A 26,384-nucleotide genomic window follows, 5' to 3' on the forward strand; every position below is an offset into this window, starting at 1 on the left:
CCTAGTGCATTAGCCGACTTAAATTTAGAGTCTATAGATTTTAGATAAGTCTATCAAATTCTGTCCAGATCGAATGATATTTAAATGTATGTATTTGGGACAAACCTTTATATATAGCACCCAACACATTTGACGGATGTGATATGGTATTGAAAATTTAGATCTGCAAAGTGGTGCAGGGATAATATAGTCGGCCCCGCCCGACTTTAGACTTTCCTTACTTGTTTTACTTAAAACATAAAATAATTTTCACTTGTAGTCAAATCTGAATTTGGATATTTAAGTAGTCCTTCAGACGTTTTTAATGGACTTTAATAAATTAAAATTTGTTTCCTAGAATCAAGTAAGCAAAACTCAAATTTAAAAGTGAATGGTGACATCAATGTGTCCTTACTTCAATTCTCCGCTTCTTTGGCTCATATACCCGAATGTACTCAAGAAGTGGAATAATAGGATTGAGTTATATATAAATATGGACCGATATGAACCACATTTTCCGCATGAAATTATGGGTGCAAAGAAACACTACAGCAAATTGGATGAAAATTCTATTGTATTTTCCCAAGAAGTAAAATCGGGAGAATGGTCTTCATGGGGCAATGTCAATATAAACCAAATGCGAGACTGTTGGGGTCTTTAACTACCTATAAGTCGAAAGTTTAAGTCAAGTTTTTATAACATTGAATTTCGTCTTTTCAAAAAGTCTACTTTTTCAAATTTTTAAAAAGTTCAAATGTTACGTTCTGATTCCTATGTCAACCGTTAACCCCCTAATGCCCTTCATTTAATAAGAAAGCTTTTAGTAAAACATATATTAGGACAACAAAAATTGGCCAAATAAAAACAAAACTTATTTGAAACTATTCAAGAGGCTTTGCTGAATTTTACGGCATAAATTTTTCGTGCTTAGTTCCCTTGCTATTGTGTCGTTAACATTGAAAATTTAATCAGATGGCAAAAAAAATGGGGCATTAGAGGGTTAAATCATATCAGTCATTTCTGGTTTAATAAACTTTAACAAAAATACTTTTTAAGGCATTTTTCTTCGAAATTGGAAATTGGTCCGCTGGAAAGAAGTTTGAAATCGTCCACTTTAAAACTTTTTCTTTCGATTATTATTAAAATTTTAAAACTATTGACAATAACATAACCCTTTCACATACAAATGCATATTGTTCGAAATTCACACAATAGAGATTTCTATAACAATGTCCAGACCCATACTCACAAACGATACACCCGTGGTAGGAGTAGCATTAAACAGCAAAACAATTACTTATTGTTGGTGATACGAGAGTATTTTTCCCAGAGACACAAGAAATTTTCTATAATGTTTGAGGCAGAAAAAAGCGATAAATTATCAACACTTGTAAGCGAAAAAACAAATAGCACCACAAGTGCGGGAACCAAGAAATACACAAATACAAACACAAAAAAAAACTCTCGAATACTTGGGAACTTTTCAAAAAGTTATCTATGTATGTGTTTGCTCGAAACCCTCCCCTCTCCTGTGTTCAACTATTTTCCCTGGCAAAAGAAAAAAAGCTACGAATCTAGGCTGTTAGAAGGGTAGTAGTTGTGTTTCTATGAAAATCTTGTGATTACAAGAAAAGTCCTTGGAAACTAAATGGTAAGTTTTCTGTTTTTGATACGTGATGAAAAGTTATCATCGTTGTTTTTATTACCAAGATAATTGGCTCCAATTTTCAAAAGGTTTGAGCAAAAGGGAAAAGAGAAAAAAAATCTATAACAATATAATGAGCTTTAGAAATTTTAAGTCGATATAGAAATCTGTTGTTTTAAAAGAAACGCAAAAGCTACAAATACGACAAATTTGATGTAAAAACTGAAAAAAACAAAGTTGTATAAAATTCTCAAAATGAATCCCGAATCTGAAGAAGTCAATGTAGATTCATAAGAGGAGTTATTATGTCAATTAATGATAACGATAGTTACGCTGACAACACGTCTGACCTCTGGCTGATAACGCCAATTGTCAAATCGCTCAGCGAGAACACCAACGACGGGTGAAGTAGAACCATCAGGAAGCTTCTACAGTAGAGTATCTGAGGTCGTTGTATAGCCTTTTAGTTCAGGCCGTAATGTGTAATTCTGTAGGTTAGGTTAGCTTAAAAAGAGGATTTGACCAAATTCCCTATAGAAATAAATTTTGACAAAATTCTCTATAGAAGTAAAATTTTGACAAAAATTTCTATAGAAATAAAAGTTTAACAAAATTTTCTATAGTAATAAAATTTTGACAAAATTTTCTAAGAAGTGAAATTTTACAAAATTTTCTGTAGCATTACAATTTTTACAAAATGTTTTTTAGAAATAAAATAATGACAACATTTTCTATACAAACAAAATTTTTGACAAAATTTTCTATAGAAATAAAATTTTCACAAAATTTTCTATAGAAATAAAATTTTGACAAAAATTTCTATAGAAATAAAACTTTGATGAAACATTCTATAGAAATATAATTTTGAATGGAAATAAAATTTTTACAAAATTTTCTATAGAAATAAAATGTTGACAAAATTTTCTATGGAAATATAGTTTGTCAAAAATTTCTACAGAAATAAAATTTTGACAAAATTTTCTATAGAAATAAAATTTTGATAAAACATTCTATAGAAATATAATTTTGAATGGAAATAAAATTTTTACAAAATTATTTATAGAAACAAAATTTTGACAAAATTATTTATAGAAACAAAATTTTGACAAAATTTTCTATAGAAATAAAATTTTGACAAAATTTTCTATAGAAATAAAATTTTGACAAAAATTTCTATAGAAATAAAATTTTGACAAAAATTTCTATAGAAATAAAATTTTGATGAAACATTCTATAGAAATATAATTTTGAATGGAAATAAAATTTTTACAAAATTTTCTATAGAAATAAAATTTTGATAAAACATTCTATAGAAATACAATTTTGAATGGAAATAAAATTTTTACAAAATTATTTATAGAAACAAAATTTTGACAAAATTATTTATAGAAACAAAATTTTGACAACATTTTCTATAGAAATAAAATTCTGACAAAATTTTTTTATAGAAATAAAATTTTGACAAAATTTTTTAGAGAAATAAAATATTGCAAATCTTTCTATAGAAATAAAAATGTGCCAAAAATTTCTGTAGAAATAAATAAATTTTCTATGGAAATAAAATTGTGACAAAATTTTCTATAGAAATAAAATTTTGAGAAAATATTTTATAGAAATAAATTTTTGACAAAATTTTTAGAGAAATAAAATTTTGACAAACTATTTTACAGAAATAAAATTTTGACAAATAAAATATAGAAATAAAGAAATAAAATTTTGATGAAACATTCTATAGAATATAATTTTGAATGGAAATAAAATTTTGACAAAATTTTCTATAGAAATAACATTTTGACAAAATTTTCTGTAGAAATAAAATTTTGACAAAATTTTCTATAGAAATAAAATTTTGATTAAACATTCTATAGAAATATAATTTTGAATGGGAAAAAAATTTTTACAATATTTTCTATAGAAATAAAGTTTGACTGAAAATAGAATTAAAATTTTGAAAAGATTTTCTATAGAAGTTAAATGTTGACAATATTTTCTAGGAAATAAAATTTGACAAAATTTCCTACAGAATTAAAATTTTGACAAAATTTTCTGTAGCATTTTGACATTTTTTTTAGAAATCAAATATTGACAAAATTTTCTATACAAACAAAATTGTTGACAAAATTGTCTTGAGAAATAATATTTTGACAAAATTTCTTATAGAAATAAAATGTTGACAAAATTTTCTATAAAAATAAAATTTTGCAACATTCTTTATAGAAATGAAATTGTGCAAAAATTTTCTGTTGAAATAAAATTTTAACAAAATTTTCTATAAAAATAAAAAAATTTCTATGGAAATAAAATGTGCACAAAACTTTCTAAAGAAATTTTCAGAAAAAATAAATTTGACAAAATTTTCTATAGAAATAAAATTTGACAAAATTTCCTACAGAAATTAAATGTTGACAAAATGCTCTAAAGTATTACTATTTGGACAATTTTTTTAGAAATAAAATATTGACAAAATTTTCTATACAAACTAAATTTTTGACAAAATTTTCTTTAGAAATAATATTTTGACAAAATATCCTATAAAAATAAATTGTTGACAAAATTTGCTACATTCTCTACAAAATTTTTTGTAGAAACAAAATTTTGAAAAACTTTTCTATAGAATTAAAATATGACAAAATTTTCTATAGAAATAAAATATTGACAAAATTTTCTATGGAAATAAAGTTTTACAAAATTTTGACAACATTTTCTATGGAAATAAAATTTGGCAAAATTTCCTACAGGAATAAAATGTTGAAAAAATATTCTGTACAAAAGGATTTTGAGAAAGTGTTCTATAGAAATAAAATTGTGACCAAATTTTCAATAGAAGTAAATAGTGATAAAATTTTCTATTGAAATAAAATTTTGACAAAATTTTCTATTGAAAAAAAAAATATTGACAAAATTTTCTATAGAAATAAAATTTGACAAAACTCTCTACAAAAATAAAATGTTGAAAAAATTTTCTTCAGAAATAAAATCTCTACAAAATTTTCTACGAAAAAAAATTTTGACAAAATTTTCTTTAGAAATAAAATTTTGACAAAATTTTCTATAGAAATAAAAGTATGACACAATTTTCTATAGAAATAAAATATTGAAAAACTTTTCTATAGAAATAAAATATTGACAAAATTTTCTATGGAAATAAAGTTTGAAAAATTTTTTTATAAAAATAAAATTTTAACAAAAATTTCTATAGAAATAAAATTTTGACAAAAGTTTCTATAGAAATAAAATTTTGATAAAACATTCTATAGAAATATTATTTTGAATGGAAATAAAATTTTTACAAAATTTTCTGTAGAAATAAAATGTTGACAAAATTTTCTATGGAAATAAATTTTGACTAAATTTTCTATAGAAATAAAATTTTGACAAAATTTTCTAAGAAATAAAATTTGACAAAATTTCCTACAGAAATTAAATATTGACAAAATGCTCTAAAGTATTACTATTTGGACATTTTTTTAGAAATAAAATATTGACAAAATTTTCTATACAAACTAAATTTTTGACAAAATTTTCTTTAGAAATAATATTTTGACAAAATATCCTATAGAAATAAATTGTTGACAAAATTTGCTACATTCTCTATAGAAAATTGTGCAACATTCTTTATAGAAATAAAATTGTGCAAAAATTTTCTCTTGAAGTAAAATTTCAACAAAATTTTCTATAGAAATAAAAAAATTGCAATGGAAATAAAATGTGGACAAAACTTTCTAAAGAATTTAAATTTTGAAAAAAATTTCTATAGAAATGAAATATTGACACAATTTTCTTTAGAATACTAAGTGCCCGACCACAGAATACTAAGTGCCCGACCATTGTTCCCACGGCCCTCCTATTTATAGTCCTATTATCCTTGAGTAGTTTTCCAATCTTTTTCTTGTCTAGATCATTCCATAGTAGTTTCATCGCCCTTGCAACTGTCGACATCGTTTTATGTGTCTCCCATGCCCATTCATCCAACTCGGCCCACATTGCCTCTATTTGCTTTGTGTTCTAAGTTCACTTCATTATGTGTCCTCGCTCTTATCACCATCCGAGCTAATTAACATATGCCGATAAGGCACATACTTCTGCATGCGTGACTGTGGTGTGGTCCGGTAATTGGAATCTCGATGTCGGGGTCCTCCACATATACGCCCAGTCCCGTCTTCTCACCCATCTTCGATCTACTGATGTAGCATTTATGTCCCTCTGGTATCTGTTCTGGGTACTCATTCCCCCATTATCGTATTACTGGCGTCAGAATGTCACGCCCGGCATCTATGACCACCTCAAATATACGATCATGGATTTTTGCGGCATCCGCCATTTTACCTATCGTCTCCCTATTATCTTTTGATGGTTCGTCATTTTTAGTATTTCCGTTCGTTCTTCCAACATCTTCAATCTCGCCGGAGCCAATCTGAGGTCTTAATTCCAGTATTGTATCTAAGGTTCAGCTTGAGGTGGTCTTCAATACCCCAGTTATGTCAAGATAACATGTCCGTTGTCCAAGGGTCTTGCCTAGTCATATGTCATCCTTAAGAACCTTTCTGTCCCCTGCAGGATCCAACTTTTTTTTAATTTTTTTGAAATCATTCCTTTGGTATCCTATGCAAACCTTTGTAAATTTAAAATCTCCCACCGAATTTGTATAAAAGTCTCTAATGCGCATTTGTGGTGTAAATGGAGAAAGGTGTGCTAATTCTTCTATTGACCAAGTTAATTTGTTTGCGGATTTTTTTTAGATCTAATTTTGAAATGTCAACACACTATTCGTCAAGTCGATTGCCAATAACTGATGCATTCTACAGTAATATTTCTATGCTAAATGTTAGTGAAGATGATGTTATTTTGGGAATCAAGAATCTTAAGGAATCCTGTAAAATTGATGCAGAGGGCTTATCGGCTCATTTCTTGAAAAGTTGTATTTCGTCTGTTTATATTCCATTAATGTTATTATTTAATCTGTCTTTGAAAGAATGTGTCTTTCTGGATTGTTGGAAAACAGCTTTTATAACTCCAATACATAAAGATGGTTCTAAGGCTGATGTTCGCAATTATAGGCCAATTTCGAAGTTGTGTAATATATCTAAACTATTTGAAAACATTGTTTGTAAGTATGTTTTTAATTTAGTCCGTCCGTTAATTAGTGAGTCTCAACATGGGTTTGTAAAAGATAGATCGACTGTTTCGAATCTTCTTGCTTTCACAAATCATTGTATTACAGCGTTTGAATGTGGTTGTCAAGTTGACGTTATTTATTTAGATTTCTGTAAAGCCTTTGATAAGGTGGACCATGGAATTTTAATGTACAAATTGGCTAGGATAGGATTTCATCCTTCTTTGTTACAATGGATTTATTCGTACTTATGTAATCGATATTGTTTTGTTTATTTTGATGGTTGTAAATCGCAAGCGTATGTTGCTTCATCAGGTGTCCCGCAAGGTAGTGTATTGGGACCATTGTTATTTGTTTTGTTTATAAATGATATTTGTTCGTGTTTTCACAATTCTAAATGCCTTATTTATGCCGATGATGTCAAAATGTTTTTTAATGTTTCAGATGTGAGTAGTTATCGATTGTTACAAGAGGACATTGATAGAGTGGCCTGTTGGGTGGAAGATAACAGATTGCCACTCAATGTTTTGAAATGCAATTACCTTCCGTTTACAAGAAAGAACAGTTTAATTAATGCTTCGTATTATATTAATAATGTTGCACTGCAGAAAGTTGATAGAAAAATAGATCTGGGTATTTATTTTGATCCAAAATTAGAATTTAACTCTCATATTGATTATGTTTTGCGGAAGTCTTATACGACTTTGGCATTTATTAAAAGAAATTGCAGCGAGTTTAGCAATCCCTATACTCTTAAAGTTTTGTATTCTGCATTTGTGCGCTCTAAGCTTGAGTATGCGTCTATAGTGTGGAATCCTGTTTATAATACTCACATTGATAGAATTGAAAGACTTCAGAAGAAATTTATTAAATTTGCGCTCAGGAATATTAACTTTGCAGATCCTCTTCCAATATATGAGGCACGTTGTAGACTTATACATTTGGAAACGTTGGCGAATAGACGAGCTAAAAGTTCTGTAATGTACTTATATAACTTGATCAATGGAAAAATAGATTGCCCTCTTCTTCTAAGTAAAATTGCTTTTAATGTCCCAGTCAGACAACTGCGTTGTCATGATTACTTTAAAATTTATCTTCATAGATGTAACTATGCATGTAATGAACCATTGATTAGATCTTTAAAGGAATTTAATGTTTTGAATTCTAAATGTGAAATTGATTTTTCATTTCCTTTGAATATGTTTGTAAATATTTTAGATTTATATTACTTTTAGGTTAAGCAAGTCTGTAAGGGTCAATGCCCATAGACATAAATAAATAAATAAATAAATGGCAAAGTGTATTCTTTGCTAGACTTCGCTTACGATAGCTGCTGATAGCACGTATGCCACTTTAAGGATTATCAACACTTCGTTGAAAAAAACTTTGTCCCAATGTGCAGACACCTGTAAACGTGCGTGCAAGTTGGTCCTCCACACGTGTGCGGATCAACAGCAGAACCAACAAGAAAGTTTTTAGTTTAAAATTTTTTGTTCTCATATCCACCAAAAAATAATTCTTACCAAAGTTTCTTTTACAAATTTTCTTCCTCCCTTATTACAAATCCTTCAACATACCACCAAAACTAAATGCCTACTTGCCAGCTAAGTTGCCTCAGCAAAATGAAAACAAAAATTTTTGACAAAAAATATTTGAGATGGAAGGAACTTAGAAAGAATTCTGAGTTTTTTTTTCTCGCTGCCAGTAAACTTTAACTTTGAGACTGCAAACATTTTAATCATATAAATTTCAATTAATATCTTCTGATATAAATATCCGGCATTTTTTTTTTAATAACCATCAAAATATGCAAGATGTCATGAAAAATTATGCAAAGAATTTTTGTGGTGAAAGTTTTCCTTCTTACCCCAACTGCTCAATTTTGTTCGAACAATGGATGGCATTTTACGTGTACAAAAAGCAAGTTGAACACCTAATTGAAATGTAATTAAGATAATTAAAAGTCTGATGAAAACGGAAACGTTCACTTTACGTGAGTTTCCATAGTTCCTTACGAATTTGCTTAATAAATTGACAAGGTGTTTGCAATTAATTATATGTTTTTATATTTTATATGGTTCAAATAAAGGATTTTAGTAACAAGAGTTGTGGTGAGATATTTTTTTTTCAGTGTTCTTTAATTACGACTTTATATCTGAGAAAGGGCGGAATAAATGAAATAAAGTAAAATGAAAGAAATTTTCACGAAAAGAAAAATTTTCTTGTAAACAAGAAATACAGCAAACATGGACCATAAGCCCTTGACGATATAGGAAATTATTTAGATATTCTCTTTACAGTCCAAACTCGACTTTTTGTAACCTAATCCATATAGTGGTCTGCAAAATTTGCCTTCACTCTCAAAAAAAAAATCGCTTCTGTAACATATACCCCAAACACATTTTGCTACAAGCATATATATTTCCAGGATTGATGCAAACAAAATATTGTTTGTATTGTTGAAACATATTATGTTTCTCCTTAGGGCATACACTGGTGGTAAAAAATTTTAATGGAATTTTCTATGTGTGGATACATTTTTAAGAGGCCAATTGGTTACTTCCATTTTTATACCCTCCACCATAGGATGGGGATATATTAACTTTGTCATTCCGTTTGTAACACATCGAAATATTGCTCTAAGACCCCATAAAGTATATATATTCTGGGTCGTGGTGAAATTCTGAGTCGATCTAAGCATGTCCGTCCGTCTGTCCGTCTGTCCGTCTGTCCGGCTGTCCGTCCGTCTGTGGAAATCACGCTAACTTCCGAACGAAACAAGCTATCGACTTGAAACTTGGCACAAGTAGTTGTTATTGATGTAGGTCGGATGGTATTGAAAATCGGCCATATCGGACCACGTTTACGTATAGCCCCCATATAAACCGATCCCCAAATTTGGCTTGGGGAGCCTCCCGGAGCAGCAAAATTCATCCGATCCGGTTGAAATTTGGTACCTGATGTTAGTATACGGCCTCTAACAACCATGCAAAAATTGGTCCATATCGGTCCATAATTATATATAGCTCCCATATAAACCGATCCCCAGATTTGACCTCCGGAGCCTCTTAGAGGAGCAAAATTCATCCGATCCGGTTGAAATTTAGTACGTGGTCTTAGTATACGGTCTCTAACACCCATGCAAAAATTGGTCCATGTCGGTTCATAATTATATAGCCCCCATATAAACCGATCCCCAGATTTGACCTCCGGAGCCTCTTGGAGGGGAAAAATTCATCCGATCCGGTTGAAATGTGGTACCTGATGTTAGTATACGGTCTCTAACAACCATGCAAAAATTGGTCCATATCGGTCCATAATTATATATAGCCCCCATATAAACCGATCCCCAGATTTGACCTCCGGAGCCTCTTGGAGGGGCAAAATTCATCCGATCCTGTTGAAATTTGGTACCTGATGTTAGTATACGGCCTCTAACAACCATGCAAAAATTGGTCCATATCGGTTCATAATTATATATAGCTCCCATATAAACCGATCCCCAGATTTGAACTCCGGAGCCTCTTGGAGGAGCAAAATTCATCCGATCCAATTGAAATTTAGTACGTGGTGTTAGTATATAGTCTCTAACAACCATGGAAAAATTGGTCCATATCGGTTCATAATTATATATTGCTCCCATATAAACCGATCCCCAGATTTGACCTCAGGAGCCTCTTGGAGGAGCGAAATTCATCCGATCCAGTTGAAATTTGGTACATGGTGTTTGGTATATGGTATCTAACAACCATGCAAAAATTGGTCCATATCGGTCCATAATTATATATAGCAAAAGTCATCCGATGCGGTTGAAATTTGGTACATTTTGTCAATATATGGCCTCTAACAGCCATGTAAAAATTGGTCAATATCGGTCTTTAGTTATATATAGACGATGACTTATTACACAAAATTTGGTCCATATCGCCAAAAATAATCTACCAAAACTTTATTTCCATAGAAAATTTTGTCAAATTTTATTACTATAGAAAGTTGTGTCAAAACTTCATTTCTATAGAAAGTTTTGTCAAACGTTTATTTCTATAGAAAATTTTGTCAAGATTTTATTTCTATAGAAAATTTTGTCAAAAATTTTTTTTTGTCAAACTATATTATATACGTATTTAATCGGCCTTTTTTTGTTTAATATATACCCCGTATGGGCTAACTTACAATTTAGAAGACAGTGTTAAAAAGTTTTACGATAACTTGCCATCGGCAAGTGTTATCGAAACCCAAGTAATTCGATTGTGGATGACAGCCTTTAGTAGAAGTTCCTACGCAATCCATGGTGGAGGGTACATAAGATTCGGCCTGGCCGAACTTACGGCCGTATATACTTGTTTTACTTGTATCATACTCTCTAAGTCTCTCTTTCTAAACACATATATGTTTATAGGCTATTTCTAAATTAATATATGTTTGCATCTAAGCATATTATATTTACAAACATTTTATGTCCCGAACATAATATGTTCTAACATATTAACATATATGTCCCAAACATGTTATGTTAGTTTATGAACATTATATGCTTGCACTTTATAATATTGTTTTAAAAAAATCGAGTTCCAAACATATAATTTTTACACCCAAACATATGAAAAACAGTCTTTTTCGTCCGTGTACCAGAACTAATAAAATAAATACCGATCGACCACCGTTGCCACAATTGGTACAATTCTAAAAAATGAAATTTTTTTTAATGTTTGGTGACCGGTAGAATTTTTTATGTTTAGGTAGATTTTACAAAATATTCCTCTCCTACTAATAGGTACTTCAGTTTTCTATATCAATACATTTGCTATAGAAATAAAATTTCGCAAAAATTTTTATAGAAATAAAATGTTGACAAAATTTTATATAGAAAAAACATTCTAACACAATTGTCTACAGAAATAAAATTTTGACCAACTACTTTATAGACACAAAATTTTCTACAAAAAAATTATTGACAAAATTATCTTTCGAAATCAAATTTTAATAAGATTTCCTATAGAAATAAAATTTTGACAAAATTTTCTAGAGACATACATTTTTGACAAAATTTTCTATAGACAAAAATGTTTGATAAAATTTTCTATAGAAATATTGTGATAAAGAAATAAAATTTTAACAAAATTTTAATAAATTAATAGAAAGAAATGAACTTCTATAGAAATAAAATGTTAATGATATCATTATACCCTTCACCACTACTGTGGTACAGGGTAATATAAATTTGTGCATTTGCATGTAACGCCAAGAAATAGTGGTCATAGACCCATCTTTTAGTATACCGATCGGCTTAGAATTAAATTCTGAGTCGATTTAGCGATGTCCGACTGTCTGTCTGTCTGTCCGTCCCTCTGTCTGTATATGTAATTTTGTGCACAAAGTACAGCTCGTAATTTAAGTCCGATCGTCCTCAAATTTGGCATAGGGCCGTTTCTTGGGACAGTCACTATTGGTTTTGGAAAAAATCGGTTCAGATTTAGATATAGCTGCCATATATATTTATCCCCGATATGGTCATAGTTAGCGTGTTTCACAACCGATTTTCTTGAAATAGCGTACATCCAAATATTTTATGAATCTCGAAAATCTTGCAAAATATCAGCCAAATCGGTTCAGATTTAGATATAGCTCCCATATATATCTTTCGTCCGATTTATACTGATATGACCACAGATGCCAAAGTTTACTACCGATCTTCGTGAAATTTTGCACAGAGGGTAGAATTGACATTCTACCGATGCTTGGTAAATTTGATTGAAATCGATTAAGATTTAGATATAGCTTCCATATATATCTTTCGTCCCATTTGAACTTATATGGCCACAAAATCCAGTGTTTTGCCGCGATTTGCTTCAAATTTCGCACAAGGAGTACTTTAGTAATATCGGTAATTGTGTCAAATTTGATTGAAATCGGTTCAGATTTAGATATAGCTCCCATATATATCTTCCGTCCGATTTGCACTCATATGACCAGGGGGGCCAAAGTTATACTCCAATTTACGTAAAATTCCACAATGATAGCAGAATTATTATTCTAACAATACATGTCAAAATCGGTTCAGATTATATATAGCTCCCATATATACGTACACCAGAGTTGGGGAAATATGGTAGACTGTTACACATTTTAGTCCCATTTTCAAAGGAAGTTTCCTACAATTAACTGGATAGGGTTAGCCGATTTAAATTTTAATTCTAGAGATTTTGTAGAAGTAAAAAATTGTCTCCTTTATATAGCTTCCAGCAAATGTGAAGTAGTTGAGATGGTAACACAAATTTTGGCCTACATAGGGGTGAAGGGTATAATATAGTCGGGCCCGCCCGACTTTAGACTTTACTTACTTGTTTTTATTATTAGAAATACAATTTTTATAAATTTTTTATAGAAATAATATTGTGATAAAGGAATAAAATTTTGAAAAATTTTACTAAAGAAACAAAACTTTGATATCTTTTTCTATAGAAATAAAATTTTGTTGTTTTTTTTTTATTTCAGCTTAAAACCATACATTGACTAAACTACAAGTGTAGCTTAACCAACAGATGAAAAGAATGTTTGTCAAATTTATTTGGGCAAAGATGGTTGGATGGACGCTACTTGCAGCAAAACTATCAACCAATTATCAGAATAAATTCAGGCAGTTCATTAAACCCAACAATGACACACACTTGAACCTTTCGAAAAAAGGTTTTGTATGACAGCCGGCTTATGCCGAAATAAATTCGAAACAAACATATCTCTTTTCCTATGCCACTGTCAAATCATCGATTTGAATGCAGTTGGCTGGGTTTATTTTGAGGGTGCTTCCTCTTCTTTTTACATTCGTTTTGTTTTGTTATTGTTGGTTTTGTTCTTTAAGCTTTGTTTTTGTTTTTTAGAGAAATAAAATTTTAACAAAATTTTTTATAGAAATGAAATTTGAACAAAATTTTTTATAGAAATAAAATTTTTACAAAATTTTCTATAGAAATAAAATTTTAAGAATATTTTTATATAATTTTTTATACATATAAAATTTTAACAAAATTTTTGAAAAATAAATTTTTGCAACATTCTCTATAAAAATAGATGTCTGACAAAATTTTATATTGGAATAAGTTCAAAGTCGATTGTGAGTAAGTCCTACTTTTTAAAGAAGTAGTTACTATCTCTTGTTTGTACCAGCTAAATTGTTAAAGAATTTAAAATTTGACATATCTGCAATTCAAGCAATATTTATACTCCCAAAAAAATTGACGCTAATAGGGGACATCATAATATCCTAGCAAAAAAATTTGGAAGTTCTTTCAAAGGTACAACTTTAAAAGTACTTCCAGAAGATGCACTCCCAATGATGCTCTTTATTTTAACGACCCAGGAAATTCTTTTAATTCAATTTTTTAAAACTTGGTTTTTTCATAATTTTAACTTTTTTTATTTCAAATACCTTAAAAACAGAGTAAGAATTCATAAAATGGTACAAATTATTTAAATATTGTCGAAAAACATGCTATATCGAAGATGAAAAATTGTGAATTTTTGAAAATATTTGAGGTCAAACGTTTCCGACAAGCGTTAGAATCCATTAAGAGTTATAAAAAATTATAAAAATTATTTATTTGATAAAATATCATAGAATTTTTTAATTTACATCCAAAACATTGAATTCGGATCACACCTAAACAAGTGATGCAAATCCAGTGCAACGGCTGTTGAAATGGGGGACTTTCGTCCTATGACAAGCCCATGTTAAATTCATCGCTTCTGCGTCAATTTCGCACCACTTCCGGATCCAAAAAGAACATTTTCATTACTTTTTTGGCGACTCTTTTTTCTAGGATATTATTTCATAATGAAATTAATTTATAGCATAAATAATGAATCATTTCTTTCGAAGAAAAAAAAAACAATGGTATACGATCGCTATTATCGTGCGATTTTTTTAATATTGCGACGTGAATTACCTCAACAATAGCGTGTAGATAAGCTTTGTTCATTATTAGGCGATGAAGCTCCGTTAGGTTAGGTTAAGTTAGGTTAGGTTAGGTGGCAGCCCGATGTATCAGGCTCACTTAAACTATTCAGTCCATTGTGATACCACAGTGGTGAACTTCTCTCTTATCACTGAGTGCTGCCCGATTCCATGTTAAGCTCAATGACAAGGGACCTCCTTTTTATAGCCGAGTCCGAACGGCTTTCCACATTGCAGCGAAACCACTTAGAGAAGCTTTGAAACCCTCAGAAATGTCACCAGCATTACTGAGGTGGGTAATCCACCGCTGAAAAACTTTTGGTGTTCGGTCGAAGCAGGAATCGAACCCACGACCTTATGTATGCAAGGCGGGCATGCTAACCATTGCACCACGGTGGCTCCGTTAAGGACCAGTGTTTATCGATGTTATAAACAATTTTATCGATTTCACTGCATTACAAAATCAATTGTTGTTTCGGAAGATATGGATGTCGTGCAGCAGATGATATGGCAAAACCGTCATGTTATCTATAGTTAGATCTTAAGATATGGTCACACTAGGCAAATATTAGCCACGATATTTGATGAATCGTGGATTTACGTGGATTTACGAGTACGAAAATGCAACTGCCGAAGACAGATCACTCTCCACGATGACAATGCAAGCTCTAACACATCGGCTCAAACATCCGCATTTTTGAGCACTGAAAACATGGATTTGATGGGTCATTTGCCGTTTAGTTCTGACTTGGCACCGAATGTCTTCTTTTTATTCCCGTACCTAAAAATAAAACAAGTAAGGAAAGTCTAAAATCGGGCGGGGCCGACTATATTATACCCTGCACCACTTTGTAGATCTAAATTTTCGATACCATATCACATCTGTCAAATGTGTTGGGGGCTATATATAAAGGTTTGTCCCAAATACATACATTTAAATATCACTCGATCTGGACCGAATTAGATAGACTTCTACAAAATCTATAGACTCAAAATTTAAGTCGGCTAATGCACTAGGGTGGAACACAATGTTAGTAAAAAACAAGGAAAATGTTGGTCGAAATCAGAAAAACATATATATGGGAGCTAAATCTAAATCTGAAACGATGTCAACCAAATTTGGCACGCATAGCTACAATGCTAATTCTACTCCCTGTGCAAAATTTCAACTAAATCGGAGTTAAAAATTGGCCTCTGTGGTGATATGAGTGTAAATCGGGCGAAAGCTATATATGGGAGATATATCTAAATCTGAACCGATTTCAACCCAATTCGGCACGTATAGCTACAATGCTAATTTTACTCCCTGTGCAAAATTTCAACTAAATCGGAGTTAAAAATTGGCCTCTGTGGTCATATGAGTGTAAATAGGCGAAAGCTATATATGGGAGCTATATCTAAATCTGAACCGATTTCAACCAAATTTGGCACGCATAGCTACTATGCTAATTATACTCCCTGTGCAAAATTTCAACTAAATCGGAGCAAAAAATTGGCCTCTGTGGTCATTTGAGTGTAAATCGGGCGAAAGCTATATATGGGAGCTATATCTAAATCTGAACCTATTTCAACCAAATTTGACACGCATAGCTACAATGCTAATTCTACTCCCTGTGCAAAATTTCAACTAAATCGGAGCAAAAAATTGGCCTCTGTGGACAAATGAGTGTAAATCGGACGAAAGCTATATATGGGAGCTATATCTAAATCTGAACCGATTTGGCTGATATTTTGCAAGTTTTTCGAGACTCATAAAATATTCGGATGTACGGAATTTTAGGAAGATCGGTTGATATACACGCCAATTATGACCAGATCGTTGAAAAATATCTGGGATCGTCTTTGAGCCGAAACAGGACCCTATAACAAATTTTAGGACAATCGGACTAAAACTGCGAGCTGTACTTTGCACACAAAAATACATCAACAGACAGACAGACAGACGGACGGACAGACAGACAGACAGACAGACGGACATCGCTAAATCGACTCAGAATTTAATTCTAAGACGATCGGTATACTAAACGATGGGTCTAAGACTTTTCCTTCTTGGCGTTACATACAAATGCACAAACTTATTATACCCTGTACCACAGTAGTGGTGAAGGGTATAATGAGAGGTCCCATGACGAAGCCACCCCTACCCCCAGCCACCACATTCTAGGGTGGTGAGTTTAGACTGCCAACTTTTAGTTTAGTCTCACTTAGACTATTCAGTACGTTGCAATTCTGCAGGTAGTGAATTTTTCTCTTGCCATTATGCTGCCCGAGGGACCTTTTGTTCATAGCAAAGTCTGGACGGCGTTTCATATGACATACGACGGAACCACTTAGACAAGCTTTGAAAAAAATGTATAATTAAGACAATGACATAAAAAATCTCGTTTTTCTTCTCCGTCACTTCGTAAATATGTAACACACATAGATGACAATAACCCAAAATCTATAGAAAAATATTTAATTACAAATCCAAAAGCTTCTTACGAAAGTGATTCAGTAGCAAAGACAAATACAAAATCATCAATAACATCATTTGTGAATTGAAAACAATGGTAAATATAATACCAATCATAAAAAAATAATAATAAAACCATTCAATTAGGTTTTATATCCTAACGATTTGTTGCAGCATTGCCACCATACCGGAAGCGAACGTGTAGATGAATAATGAGAACACGCAAATCGTATAAAGGCATTGCAGTGATTTCTTTCCCTCTCCAGAGACACAAATAACAACAGTTGGCAATAACATGGTGAGAGTGAGTTAGGAGGATGATATAGAGAACCAATAAATTTATTGCCTTATCAATTCGTTGCCTTAGCAAAAGATATTACCTTAGATATCTTAGTTTGTCTCTCTTTCTTTATATTTATACCCACCACCATAGGATGGGGGCTATATTAACTTTGTCATTCCGTTTCTAACACATCGAAATATTGCTCTAAGATCCCATAAAGTATATATATTATGGGTCGTGGTGAAATTCTGAGTCGATCTAAGCATGTCCGTCCGTCTGTTGAAATCACGCCAACTTTAGAACGAAATAATCTATCGTATTCAAACTTGGCACAAGTAGTTGTTATTGATGTAGGTCGAATGGTATTGAAAATGGGTTATATCGGTCCACTTTTACGTATAGCCCCCATATAAACGGACCCCAAAATTTGGCTTGCGGAGCCTCTAAGAGTAGCACATTTCATCCGATCTGGCTGTAATTTGGTACAAGGTGTAAGTATATAGTCTCTAGCAACCATGCAAAAATTGGTCCATATCGGTCCATAATTATACATAACCATCATATAAATCGATCCCCAGATTTGACCTCCGGAACCTCTTGCAGAATCAACATTCATCCGATTCGGTTGAAATTTGGTACGTGGTGTTAGTATATGGTCTCTAATAACCATGCAAATATTGCTCCATATCGGTCTGTAGTTATATATAGCCAATCCCCAATCACACAAAAATTGGTTCATATCGGTTCGAAATCATTGTTGCCACTTGAGCCAAATATAATCTACCAAAATTTTATTTCTATAGAAAATTTTGTAAAAATTTTATTCCTATAGAAAATTTTGGAAAAATTTTATTTCTATAAAAAATTTTGTCAAAATTTTATTTTTATAGAAAATTTTTTCAAAATTTTATTCCAATAGAAAATGTTGTCAAATTTTATTTCTGTAGAAAATTTTGTCAAAATTTTAATTCTATAGAAACTTTTGTGAAAATTTTTACATATCGGTCTATAATCTACCAAAATTTTATTTCTATAGAATATTTTGTCAAAATTTTATTTTTATAGAAAATTTTGTCAAAATTTTATTTCTATAGAAAATTTTGTAAAAATTTTATTTCTATAGAAAATTTTGTAAAAATTTTATTTCTATAGAAAATTTTGTAAAAATTTTATTTCTATAGAAAATTTTGTCAAAATTTTATTTCTATAAAAAATTTTGTCAAAATTTTAATGCAATAGAAAATTTTGTCAAATTTTATTTCTATAGAAAATTTTGTAAAAATTTTATTTCTATAGAAAATTTTATAAAAATTTTATTTCTATAGAAAATTTTGTCAAAATTTTATTTCTATAGAAAATTTTGTAAAAATTTTAATCCAATAGAAAATTTTGTCAAATTTTATTTCTATAGAAAATTTTGTCAAAATTTTATTTCTATAGAAACTTTTGTGAAAATTTTTACATATCGGTCTATAGTTATATATAGCCAATCCCCAATCACACAAAAATTGGTTCATATCGGTTCGAAATCATGGTTGCCACTTGAGCCAAAAATAATCAACCAAAATTTTATTTCTATAGAATATTTTGTCAAAATTTTATTTCTATAGAATATTTTGTCAAAATTTTATTTCTATAGAAAATTTTGTCAAATTTTATTTCTATAGAAAATTTTGTAAAAATTTTATTTCTATAGAAAATTTTGTAAAAATTTTATTTCTATAGAAAATTTTGTCAAAATTTTATTTCTATAGAAAATTTTGTCAAAATTTTAATCCAATAGAAAATTTTGTCAAATTTTATTTCTATAGAAAATTTTGTCAAATTTTATTTCTATAGAAAATTTTGTGAAAATTTTTACATATCGGTCTATAGTTATATATAGACAATCCCCAATCACACAAAAATTGGTTCATATCGGTTCGAAATCGCCACTTGAGCCAATAATAATCTACCAAAATTTTATTTTAATAGAAAATTTTGTCAAAATTTTATTTCTATAGAAAATTTTGTCAAAATTTTATTTCTATAGAAAATTTTGTCAAAATTTTATTTCTATAAAAAATTTTGTCAAAATTTGATTTCTATAGAAAATTTTGTCAAAATTTTAATCCAATAGAAAATTTTGTCAAATTTTATTTCTATAGAAAATTTTGTAAAAATTTCTATAGAAAATTTTGTAAAAATTTTATTTCTATAGAAAATTTTGTCAAAATTTTATTTCTGTAGAAAATGTTCTCAAAATTTTATTTCTATAGAAAATTTTGCCAACATTTTATTTCTATAGAAAATTTTGTCAAAATTTTAATCCAATAGAAAATTTTGTCAAATTTTATTTCCATAGAAAATTTTGTCAAAATTTTATTTCTATAGAAAATTTTGTAAAAATTTTATTTCTATAGAAAATTTTGTCAAAATTTTAATTCTATTGAAAAATTTGTTAAAATTTTATTTCTATAGAAATTTTGTCAAAATTATTTCTATAGAAAATTTTATCAAAATTTTACTTCTATAGAAAATGTTGTCAAAATTTTATTTCTATACAAACTTTTGTCAAAATTTTATTTCTATAGACAATTTCGTCAAACTTAATTATATACGTATTTAATCGGCCTTTTTAGTTTATATTATATCACGTATGGACTACTTTGCAATTTAGGAGACGGTGTTAGGAAGTTTTAAGATACCTTGCCATCGGCAAGTTTTACCGCAACCAAGTAATTCCATTCAGTAAAAGTTTCTATGCAATCCGTGGTGGAGGATACATAAGCTTCGGCCTGGCCGGACTTACGGCCGTATATACTTGTTCTCTTCTAACTACTCCCTATCAAGATGGAAGTAATTCAGAAATAATACAATGTCTCCAATTGTAAGTATGTCGTTCTATGCGTGGTTTGTTGTCAGATATTGTTAAAATCTCTTTTAGTTCTTTTAGTTCTCTATCTTTTGTCTTGCTACACTTAGATTAAATCAAATGTCTTTCATTTGATATTTGATGCAATATCATAATTCAATATTTATTGTATATTGTATCATAACAATGGACGCTTTGGTTTCGCAATAGTATGAATGGAATGGAAATATGGTGATTGATTTTACAAGCTCAACATCCCAGAATAGCAAAGAAAATCAAAATAAATAACTTAAGTTGGTTGTCACTCAAGCTAACAACTTTAACTCTATAATTGAAATCAATAAAGCACGACCTAGTACACAACAAATTTGCCATAGCTCTTAACGACATAAAATATTGCTTTATATCAATACATGGACCTATATATACCACACTCTTAACAGCTCTTAACTTTCTTAAATTTATCTTAGATTTCAAATTTCAAACTTCCGGAATTCCTCTCACTGTACCACAGTGCGTATGGTTATTGAAATGCAAACGAAATCATCATACGCCACAAGGACCGCCTCTCATATATAAATAGATTATCTAAAAATATTTTCTAAATTTAAGAAAATCATTTTGCAATGTGCCCAGTAGAATAAAACACACACACACAAATGTAAATATAAATGTCCGCCCTTCCCCAATTTTCTATAGAAATCTCGTGTGATTTAACACATTTTCTCTAAAAGTCTACAAATATAATTTTTCTCTCTATTTGTCATAGTTCATGGTTGAAGGGATCCCTTGCTGTCACTTTTAAATAACATAAACATTCATTTGTTTATTTTCGTAGTATAATTTGACTATATGTGTATATATTTTGAATACATTTTCTAAAATATTTCAATGTAACGGCAACAATTCCCCAGTGAACTGATGATGGTGTTATTATGAAGCTACAAATATCTCATAAATCATGTTATTCTTTCATATTTTTTATGCTATTTACTTTTTGTCATGCACGAGCAAAACCTCAATGTTATATATAACATGGACAGAGGGAAAACATATTTTTTTCAAGTTATATTAGAGAGTCGAGAAAGCATTGTCGAATTCCTAGTAAAACTTTAACCACTGAATTTTGCTCCAAAATTAGGTGAAAACATGCATATACGGCCGTAAGTTCGGCCAGGCCGAAGCTTATGTACCCTCCACCATGGCTTGCGTGGAAACTTCTTCTAAACACTAAACACCATCCACAATCGAATTACTTGAGTTGCGGCAAAGCTTGCCAATGGCAAGGTATCTTAAAACCTCCTACCACCGTCTTCTAAATTGTAAGTAAGTCCATATGTGGTATATATTGAGTCAAAAAAGACCGACTAAATACGTCTATAATTCAGTTTGACAAATTTTTTTATAAAAATAAAATTTTGAAAAAATTTTCTACGGAACTAAAATTTTGAAAAAATTTTCTACGGAACTAAAATTTTAACAAAATTTTCTATAGAAATAAAACTTTCACAGAATTTTCTATAGAAATAAAATTTTCACAAAATTTTCTATACAAACGAAATTTTGACAAAATTTTCCATAGAAATGAAATTTTAACAAAATTTTCCATAGAAATAAAATTTTGGTAGATTATTTTCGCCTCGGGTGGCAACCATGATTATGAACCGATGTGGACCAATTTTTTGTGATTGGAGATAGACTATATATGACTATAGATCGATATGGATCAATTTTGGTATGGTTGTTAGCGGCCATATACTAACAGCACGTTCCAAATTCTAACCGCATCGATGAATTTTGCTCCTCCAAGAGGCTCCGGAGGTCAAATCTGGAGAACGTTTTATATGGGGGCTATATATAATTATGGACCGATATGGACCAATTCTGGCACGGTTATTAGAGACTGTATACTAACACCATGTACCAAATTTCAACCGAATCGGATGAATTGTGTTCTTCCACGAGGCTCCGGAGGTCAAATCTTGGGATCGGTTTATATAGGGACTATATATAATTGTGGACCGATGTGGACAAATTTTTGCATGGTTGTTAGAGACCATATCCTAACACCATGTACCAAATTTCAGGAAGATCGCATGAAATGTGCTTCTCTTAGAGGCTCCGCAAACCAAATCTGGGGATCGGTTTAAAGGGTGATACGGTCAAAATTTGGTCAAGGGAAAATGCGTGTAAATCGGTGAAATCGTTTATTTAAAAAATCAAATTAAATTTCTTTTTCAAGTTCAATTAGTATAAAATTCAGGAAAAATATTCAGTTAGGCTTTCGCTTTTCCAAGTCCGAATTGCGGGGCCTCACGTTTGACACCTGCCATCAGATTTTGTACAGCCACCTTGTCCACCTACTTCGCCGCAGAAAGCCAGTTTGCCTTGAACTGCTGCTCGTTCTTAGCAGTTTTTTTTTGGTCTTCTTTAGGTTCCGCTTGACAATAGCAAAGTATTTCTCAATTGGGCGGAGCTCTGGCGTGTTGTGAGTGTTCTTGTCCTTGGGAACCATCTGCACGTTGTTGGCGGCGTACCACTCCATGGCCTTTTTACCGTAATGGCAAGATGCCAAATCCGGCCAAAACAGTACGGAACAACCGTTTTTCTTCAGGAAGGGCAGCAGACGTTTATTCAAACACTCTTTCACGTAAATTTCTTGGTTGACAGCCGCGGAAGCTATGAAAATGCTGCTTTTCAAGCCACAGGTACAGATGGCTTGCCAAACCAGATATTTCTTTGCGAACTTTGACAGTTTTATGTGCTTGAAAATATCTGCTACCTTTCCCCTTCCTTTTGCCGTATAAAACTCCTGTCCCGGAAGCTGCTTGTAGTCGGCTTTGACGTAGGTTTCGTCGTCCATTACCACGCAGTCAAACTTCGTCAGCATCGTGGTGTACAGCCTCCGGGATTGCGCTTTGGCCGTCGTATTTTGTTTATCATGGCGATTTGGAGTCACTACCTTCTTATAAGTCGATAGTCCGGCTCGTTTTTTGGCTCGATGCACGGTTGTAGACGATACACCCAGCTTACACTCCGATACGATACACTCCGGCATCTCGGAGAGAGAGGTTAGGGTTTCGCTTGAAACTACCGGCAACTCTCTTTGTCGTCTCAGCGGCTTCCGGTTTTCGATTTTCCCCCGATCCAGACTTCCTGGCTGTCGACAAACGTTCCCCAAATACTTTAATTACATTCGTAACGGTTGATTTGGCAACTTTTAGCGATTTTGCCAGCTTTGCTTGCGAGTAGCTCGGATTTTCGCGATGAGCGAGCAAAATTTTGATACGCTGCTCTTCTTGCTTGGGCGGCATTTTGACAACTGAAGAGTGAATTCCAAAATCAAAATAGGAGCGACATTCTACGCACACACACCTTCAAAATGTGGGGTGTTCAGGTGTTTTAAATGCAAAATTGAAAGAAATACGTCAAGTTTATATTGACCAAATTTTGACCGTATCACCCTTTATACTAACACCACGTACCAAATTTCAACCGAATGGGAACAATTTTGCTATTCCAAGGTGCTCCGGAGGTCATATCTGGGGTTCGGTTTATATGGGGCCTATATGTAATTATGGACCGCTATCGACCAATTTTTGCATGAGTGTTTGAGGCCATATATTAACATCACGTACCAAATTTCAACTGAATCAGATGCATTTTGGTCTTCCAAGAGGCTCCGGAGGTCAAATCTGGTGATCGGTTTATATGGGGGCTATACATAATTATGGACCGATATGGATGGTCATTAGAGACCATATACTAACATCATGTACCAAATTTCAGCCGGATCGGATCAAATTTGTTTCTCTTAGAGGCTCTGCAAGCCAAATCGGTGGATCGGTTTATATGGGGGCTATATATAATTACGAACCGATGTGGACCACTTTTTGCATGGTTGTTAGAGACCATATACTAACACTATGTATCAAATTTCAGCCGGATTGGATGAAAGTTGCTTATCTTAGAGGCCTCGCAAGCCAAATTTGGGGGTCCGTTTTTATGGGGGCTATACGTAAAAGTGGACCGATATGGCCCATTTGCAATACCATCCGACCTACATCAATAACAACTACTTGTGCCAAGTTTCAAGGCTATAGCTTGTTTCGTTCGGAAGTTAGCGTGATTTCAACAGACGAACGGACGGACGGACATGCTTAGGTCGACCCAGAAATTCACCACGACCCAGAATATATATACTTTATGGGGTCTTAGATCAATATTTCGATGTGTTACAAACGGAATGACAAAATTAATATACCCCCCCATCCTATGGTGCAGGGTATAAAAATTATTTATTTGGCAAAGTATTACAAAATTATATAATTACATCCCAAAAAACTGAATTCGGATCACACTTTAAGAAGTGATGCAGTGATCAGTGCAATTGCTGTTGAAATGTTGGACATCCGACCTATGACAAGCCCACGTTAAATTCATCGCTTCTGCGCCAATTTTGCACCCCTTCCGGATCCAAAAAGAATTTTTCATTACTTATTTGAGCGACACTCTTTTTGCTGGGTTGTTTTTAGAGAGCAATAAGATACAATCTCGACGGCATCAGGAGGGTGTGGCCAACTAGAGATTGAACACTGCCGGAGATATCACCGCAACTTTGGGAACCCCCTGTGTTTTGACTTATTGTCCCTAAATTCCACATACGACTGGCGACCGTACCGCACTTCTTGGATCCTGCCGGTTGACACGTATTCTCGTTGTCTTCAAGGAATCTGGCATGGTTAACCGTATCGAATGCCATCCATAGGTCAAACGCCACGAGGACCTTCTATGGCGCGGCTTGGGCTGATTGAGTCCTCTATTAATATATGATGTAATGACAGGAAAAGCAGACGTGGTGCTATATTCTATCCGGAATCCATGTTAATAACAGGTTGACTGGTAAGTAAGTTTAAGTAAGGTAAGTTTTTATTATTCAACATAGTTCCCTTCAAGAGCGATACAACGATTATACGACCTTCGAATTTTTTGATACCATTTTGGTAGTACTCCTTCGGTTTTGTCTCAAAATAGGCCTCAGTTTCGGCGATCACCTCTTCATTACAGCCAAATTTTTTCCTCATCCTTTTGAGGTCTGAGAACAAGAAAAAGTCGCTGGGAGCCAGATCTGGAGAATACGGTGGGTGGGGAAGCAATTTGAAGCCGAATTCATGAATTTTTGCCATTGTTCTCAATGACTTGTGGCACGGTGCGTTTTCTTGGTGGAACAACACTTTTTTTCTCCATATGGGGCCGTTTTGCCGCGATTTCGACCTTCAATCGCTCCAATAATGTCATATAATAGTCACTGTTGATGGTTTTTCTCTTCTCAAGATAATTGATAATTATTCCATGCGCATCCCAAAAAAACAGAGGTCATTACTTTGCCAGCGGACTTTTGAGTCTTTCCACGCTTCGGAGACGGTTCACCGGTCGCTGTCCACTCAGCCGACTGTCGATTGGATTCAAGAGTGTAATGGTGGAGCCATGTTTCATCCATTGTTACATATCGACGGAAAAACTCGGGTGTATTACGAGTTAACAGCTGCAAACACCGCTCAGAATCATTAGCACGTTGTTGTTTTTGGTCAAACACGTTCCTTTGATATCTTTAAGGCCTCTGCTATCTCGATCAACTTCATTTTACGGTCATTCAAAATCATTATGTGGATTTTTTTGATGTTTTCGTCGGTAACCACCTCTTTCGGGCGTCCACTGCGTTCACCGTCCTCCGTGCTCATTTCACCATGATTGAATTTTGCGTACCAATCAATTATTGTTGATTTCCCTGGGGCAGAGTCCGGAAACTCATTATCAAGCCAAGTTTTTGCTTCCACCGTATTTTTTCCCTTCAGAAAACAGTATTTTATCAAAACACGAAATTCCTTTTTTTTTTCATTTTTTTCACAATAGCAAAAGTTGATTCACAAAAGACGCTCTATCTCACAAACTAATTGATTTACAGACGTCAAATTTTGACACGAATCTTTTGAAGTTTGGTATTATATCAAAATAATATGCATTTAATACTAGCGACGCCATCTATGTGTCTGACCGGGGACTTATCGGCCAACCTGTTAGTTTGCAGCTGGAAGATTGTCCGC

Source organism: Haematobia irritans, chromosome 1 (assembly GCF_050003625.1).
Source record: "Haematobia irritans isolate KBUSLIRL chromosome 1, ASM5000362v1, whole genome shotgun sequence".
Lineage (NCBI taxonomy): Eukaryota > Metazoa > Arthropoda > Insecta > Diptera > Muscidae > Haematobia > Haematobia irritans.